Source organism: Phacochoerus africanus, chromosome 3 (genome assembly GCF_016906955.1).
Source record: "Phacochoerus africanus isolate WHEZ1 chromosome 3, ROS_Pafr_v1, whole genome shotgun sequence".
NCBI lineage: Eukaryota > Metazoa > Chordata > Mammalia > Artiodactyla > Suidae > Phacochoerus > Phacochoerus africanus.
Window position 1 is genome coordinate 54,886,328 of NC_062546.1, and position 6,663 is coordinate 54,892,990.

The window sequence follows — 6,663 nt, forward strand, 5'->3', positions numbered from 1 at the left end:
CATCCCGAGGTTGCAGAGATGCCACCCACCCCATTGCACCAAAGCGGGAACTCCTTCACTTCTGTTTAAGTTAAAGCTTTTGTCATTTTCTTATATGAGGGGTACACTCTTACTTTCTATTTTACTTATATCACCTTTAATGCAACTTCTATAAAATGTCTTCCTGAACAATTGTAGAACATTTCTAAGTATGTAGCTAAATAAAGCAAATTTTTATTATTTTTTCATGATTTGTATTTTTGTCCATTCTAGCTGCTTTACAGTGTTCTGTCCATTTTCTACTGTACAGCAAGGTGACCCAGTCACCCATATATGTATACATTCTTTTTACTCCCATGATCACGCTCCATCATAGGTGACCAGGCATAGTTCCCAGTGCTATATAGTGGGATCTCATTGCTGATCCATTCCAAAGGCAAGAGTTTCCATCTATTAACCCCAGACTCCCAGACGTTCCCACTCCCTCCCCCTCGGCAATCCATAAGCCGTTCTCCATGTCCATGATTTTCTCTTCTGTGGAAAGGTTCATTTGTGCCAAGTATGAGATTCCAGATATAAGTGATGTCATGTGGTATCTGTCTATCTCTTTCTGACTTACTTCATTTAGTATGACAGTCTCTAGTTCCATCCGTGGTGCTGCAAATGGCATTATTTTGTTCTTTCTCATGGCTGAGTAGTTTTCCATTGTGTATATATACCACAGCTTCTTAATCCACTCATATATCAATGGAGAGTTAGGTTATTTCCATGTCTTGGCTATTATGAATAGTGCTGCAGTGAACACATGGGTGCATATATCTTTTTCAAGGAAAGTTTTGCCCAAGAGTGGGATTGCTGGGTCATATGGTAGTTCTATGTCTAGTTTTCTAAGGTAGCTCCATACTGTTTTTCATAATGTTGGCAACAACTGACATTTCCACCAACAGTGCAGGAGGGTTCCCTTTTCTCCACACCCCCTCCAGCATTTGCTATTTTTGGACTTATTAATGATGGCCATTCTGACTGGTGCGAGGTGGTACCTCAGTAGCAGTTTTGATTTGCATTTCTCTAATAAACTGTGATGTGGAGCATTTTTTCATGGGCTTGTTGGCCACCTGTGTATCTTCTTTGGAAAAATGTCTATTCAGATCTTTTGCCCATTTTTCCATTGAGTTGTTGGCTCCTTTGCTGTTGAGTTATATAAGTTGTTTGTATATTTTAGAGATTAAGCCCTTGCCAGTTGCATCATTTGAAACTATTTTCTCCCATTCTGTAAGTTTTATTTTTTTTTTATGCTTTCTTTGGCTGGTGAAAGCTTGTCAGTTTGATTAGGTCCCATTGGTTTATCTTTGCCTTTATTTCTGTTGCTTTGGGAGACCGACCTGAGAAAACATTTGTAAGGTTGATGTCAGAGAATGTTTTGCCTATGTTCTCTTCCAGGAGTTCGATGGTGTCTTGTCTTACGTTTAAGTCCTTTAAGCCATTTTGAGTTTATTTTGGTGCATGGTGTTAGGGTGTGTTCCAGTTTCATTGATTTACATGCAGCAGTCCAGTTTCCCCAAGCACCCCTTGCTGAAAAGACTGTCTTTTTCCCATTTTATATTCTTGCCTCCTTTGTTGAAGATTAATTGACCGTAGGAGTCTGGGTTTATTTCCAGGTTCTCTATTCTGCTCCCTTGGTCTGTATGTCTGTTTTGGTACCAGTACCACACTGTCTTGATTAGCATGGCTTTTTAGTATTGCCTCAAGTCTCGGAAAGTTAGGCCTCCTGCTTGGTTTTTGTTCCTCGGTATTGTAAACAAAGCAAAACTTGTCCTCATAACCATTATGGGCAGGATGCCTTGAAAGGGTTCTTATAAAGGTGTTGTTGACAGAATTCTTAGTAAGAGTTACAGAAAGTATGTGCCTTCTAGAATTGCTGGGGATGTAATTATTTCTAGTAGGAAAAGACTAATCCTCAGAGGTGTTAATATACTGTCTAGAATGATAGAAAGGGGTAGGTTTTGATCAAGGAGCTGAAAAATTAAGTACAGCAGGACCTCATTGCTTATCCACTCCAGGTGCAATAGTTGGCATCAACTAACCCCAAACTCCCCATCCATCCCACTCCCATTCCCTCCTCCTTGGCAACCACAGGTGTGTTCTCCATGTCCAAGAGTTTCTTTCTTTTCCATAAATAGATTCATTTCTCCCATATATTAGATTCCAGATAGATTCCAGTGCTATCGTATGGTATTTATCTTTCTCTTTCTAACCTAAAGATGAACTTATAACATGACACAAAACTGTGTCTCAACAGAAGATTGAGTCCCATTTCCTTTATAAACAAAATAAGCCTCCTGTTTAAATCACCCAGGCAGTGCCTTCCACTCTGAATTTTAAGTCTGGTCAAATGATAACAGCATGAAACTAGTTTCTCAGACGGCAGAAGCAGAGTTCAGTAAACCAGGTTATTGTTTCATTTCTGTGACTCACACACTCTCTCATGTCCCCAATTCACTTTGTCCACATAGACCAGGGAGGAGGCATTTTATCTTTGAAAGATAAGGGTAATTACTGCAAATTCTTCCAGTTATTGTTCACTTGTTTTTTTTCCCCTCTGTACTTCATTTTTCAGTGCCTTGATCAACAAAGTCTTCCCCAGTACATTTCTGTGCAGCAAAATACACGTATTTATGTTAACACACTGACACGTGTAATTTCCTTCACACAGTACCCTATTTACACTTGGGTAATGAATTGAAGTGGCTGAAATGGCTTGATTTTTACTACATTTTCCTAGGTGCATTTACTTTTATAACATTCAAAATAGAATGATATCAAAGTTTAACTTAAAAGTATCAGTAATTACTGAAAGTATATGAACTCTGGGAATGAGTGTGTGTGTGGGTGTGTGGTGTGTATGTATTTATCAAATTGGTCTCTAAAAGAGGACAACATTATTTTCCAGCCTGTCATCTCAAGTACCACTTAATGGTAATACAATATGGTTGAATGAATGAGCACCCTATTTGTACTTTCTGCCCTTTGTATTGTGACTGGATCCAATATATATCTCTCTAAAATAGTCCTTTCAACTTCTCCCTGCTTTAAAATAGGGGTGGTGGAGTTCCCCTTGTGGAGCAGCAGCAACAAACCCGACTAGGAACCATGAGGTTTTAGGTTTGATCTCTGGTCCTTGCTCAGTGGGTTAAGGATCTGCCATTGCCATTAGCCAAAGTGTAGGTTGCAGATGCAGCTCAGATTCATGCATTTTGGTGGCTGTGGTGTAGGCTGGCAGCTGTAGTTCTAATTCAGTCCCTAGCCTGGGGACCTCCATATGCTTGCTACAGGTGCAGCCCTGAAGAGCAAAATAAAATAAAATAAAATTAAATAGGGATTGGGATTTCTATGGATCCCATAAGCTCTAGGATAGGTTGCAGCATGCGGCTCAAATTTGACCCCTAACCCAGGAACTTCCTTATGTCCCAGGTGCAGCTAAAAAACAAAGGGGGTTGGGAGAGTATGGGTTGTTTGGAACACTGTACAGTAATTATAAAGTCAGGGAAGAAGAAGACATTTCTATGAGTGTTGTCTGGTCATCGTCCTTGTGGGAGCTGTAGTGGGGTAGGTGGCAAATGACACTTGTCTTGTTTTGTGAGGACAGAATGTGGGAAGGAGTCAGGCAGGTGGAGATCAGCTAAGTAGCTTCATCGCCTACATGTACAGATGAATTGGAGGATGCAGTTTCGATGCTGCAGCCACAGTGGCCATCCGAATACTTCATCCCCACTTGGGCCCTTCCCCTTGGAGGCCTAAGCAGAGGAAGCAAACCTTGACACCTGTCCTGGGGGCAGGCTGCTTACTGCAGATGTGAGACCCAAGTTCACAGTGCTCTGGGCAGACACATGTTTTCAAAGAGATTCGGATCCACACAAGGATTCCTTAGTTCCTTCTTGCAGCTTCAGACTTTGGGTAAATCTCCTCTCCTCTCCCAAAGAGGGTTGAGGGGGTGTGAGTCCTCATGTGGAAACCGGAGGCCAAGGAAAAGAAGTCCACCTGTAATTTCTGACTGACTTCAATTACAGTTGGGCTTAAGCTTCTATCTTGTATACATAGCAGGTAGTGATGAGCGATTGGAGAGAAGGATGCTAGGTGGCCAAGAGACATCTGTTTTGTGCTCTCAATCTTGCCATAAATAAGCCCCAAGGTGGATATTCCTTTGCTGACTCACTCTGGGAAGACAAATTTGACTTGGAGGAAACAAGTATTCTTTTAAGGAAGAATCTCAGTTTTGGTGAGCTTTATTCAGCTAAAGCTTTTCTCCTTCTAGTCCTCTATCCTGTGCTTCAAAAGCTCGGTGCTTCATAAATTGAGCATGTTCACTGCATATAACAGGGGTTATGGTTAATAACTTATTCTTGTTCGTGCCTTCAAAACATAGAATTTAGTCAGAAAGGTACCATTTCATGTCTCGTGCCTCAAATATTATTGAGCTACATGACAGTCTTTCCATACTTATTTTCTCTAAATTATTGTTTAAAATCTGTGTGTTTTGCCCTAATCTGATGAAGTCGCTGGCATACAACTCTAGACAGAGCAAGAAGGCCTTTGGCTTTGTGAGCCCAGGCAAGCTGCATTCTCGCTGGGCCTTTGTTACCTTTTGTCAAGTTACAGGCTGAGTAAATCGATGACTTTTCAACTTTGTTTTTTCAAAAAAAAAATCTGCCTTTTTAAAAAAGAATATACTTTTTTGCATGAAACTGTATTATACAGAACAAAGACAAGCATGGAGCTGTCTAGCCAAAGGAGGGAAGGAGCCTCTGAAGCTGAGACTTCTTTGTCCCTCAATGCTGCAGTGCCCCCATGCCTTTTCAGTGGGACACTGTTTGGAAACTATAGGTTAGGAGGGAATCCTTCTAGTTAAAAATCTTTAGAATTATAACTTGCAGATACAGTCTCTTCCTATCTAATGTTCTCAGCTTTCTTTGTTTTTGTTAAGTGGGAACATTTAAAGAACATTGTGGGTGTGTTCTCTTTGTTAACATTGGATTTCAAACATCTTCCTTCACCTGAACACCATCCTCCCCTAGATATCAACCTCAAGGTCTCAAAAGTACATATTTAGGAAGAGAGCTCTGGGTGGAAAAGATCATGGTCTTACATTGGTCTGTCCCTAATTCAACTCCTGTATAAATGTGATCTACATTTTTGCATAGTGTTTATTAATGTAATATAAAGTTATTTCAATAAAGTGTTCTCCCTTTATCTGTTAGAAGCTATGGCTTTCACAAGATCTATCTAGGAAAGTTGTCACATTATTCATTTTATTCGGCCTCTCTGTAATGCTGTTGTAAGAAAAATGTTGTGGAAAACATTCTGAAAATATTGGAACCTATGTTAGCTAAACCAAGGGTGTTGTCTATCATGTTGTCACTATCAGCACAGTGTTAGGTTCAGGATACTATTTTAGACACTGTTTAGTGAGAGTGCCTTTCATGAGAAAAACCTTAAAAAGGACACTCTAGGTAGAGACACTTGTAATATAGTTTGAAATATTCCCACACATTACAAAATGAAGTAGAGAGCTATCATTTGATGTTGCCGAAAACCGGCCCTAATTTCTAGAATGAAACAAAGTTACAGGTAAAGAATCAAAGAATCCTGTATTGTTTTCCTTGTTTCTAATTCTAGAAAGCCATGAGTCCAAAACCCAGTTTGAAAACTGGTTTTAGCTCCTCTTCTTCCTTTCTTCAAGCAGATTTTTATTTTCATGTTTATTTATTTTTTTGCCAGTAGAGTTTTCACATGCCATTACAACAGAACCACTTTCTTCATTTTATGGATTTAAGATTCGGTGTTGACAAGTTCTTAATTGACATAGGGCATGCCTTAAAATCTTAGTTCCATAAAAGCAGAGGGACGGAGAGCTCATTTTAAGGAAAACTCCTTTGGTTAAACTTTTATAAAGGCCAGTTTTCCTAAGAATTGCAAAGTAAAGCATTTGTTGAAACGCCCTGATACCAGAAAGATCAAACAGCATCCTCTGAAATTATGTATATTCAGGTTGACCAATATATATTGTACTTTTTATCAGATTAATCTTAACAGCATTACATATGTATGTTCTCTACTATCTACAATCCAAATAAGTGGGAATTTATTTTAATTTATTCATGTGACTAATTTTCTATTTGAGCAATCTCTAAGTTAGATCAACTGCTCTAAAAGCATTATTTATAGGCCACATTTCATAAGCTATATGTCATTTATATGATAATGTCTCTTAACCTAAACATTTTAAATACTATTTGACTTATTTCACATTTACCAGGAGTGGGAAGAAAATTTAACCAGAGGACTAGCAGAAGGTATGTTTTCAACATTTATGAATTAAATTTAGATAAGGATTTCTGAAATCAACTGTAAACAGTAAATGGCACCTCAGTTGTTTGCAGAACAGATACTGCATTAAATATTTTCTTATTACCTCATGAAAAATGTGAACGTAAATATTCATCATGAAAAATATTCTTATTACTCCTTTATTCACCATGTTCCATAGCTTCCAAAAAGTCTAGATATTTCTTTTCCTTCCTGGCTATATCCTTCTTCTACTTCTGCCATCCCCATCGACCTGTCGCCTGCACTCTGACACTGTCCTCAGAAAGCATGGGGTTCACCAACTTCTCAAGTTTCTGGTAG

The 6,663-nt window shown here is 39.0% G+C and overlaps 1 pseudogene; it reads left to right on the top strand.

Moving 5' to 3' along the window:
* Positions 1-6,663, top strand: part of LOC125121900 (ankyrin repeat domain-containing protein 26-like) — a 176,209-nt pseudogene extending 169,546 nt beyond the window's left edge.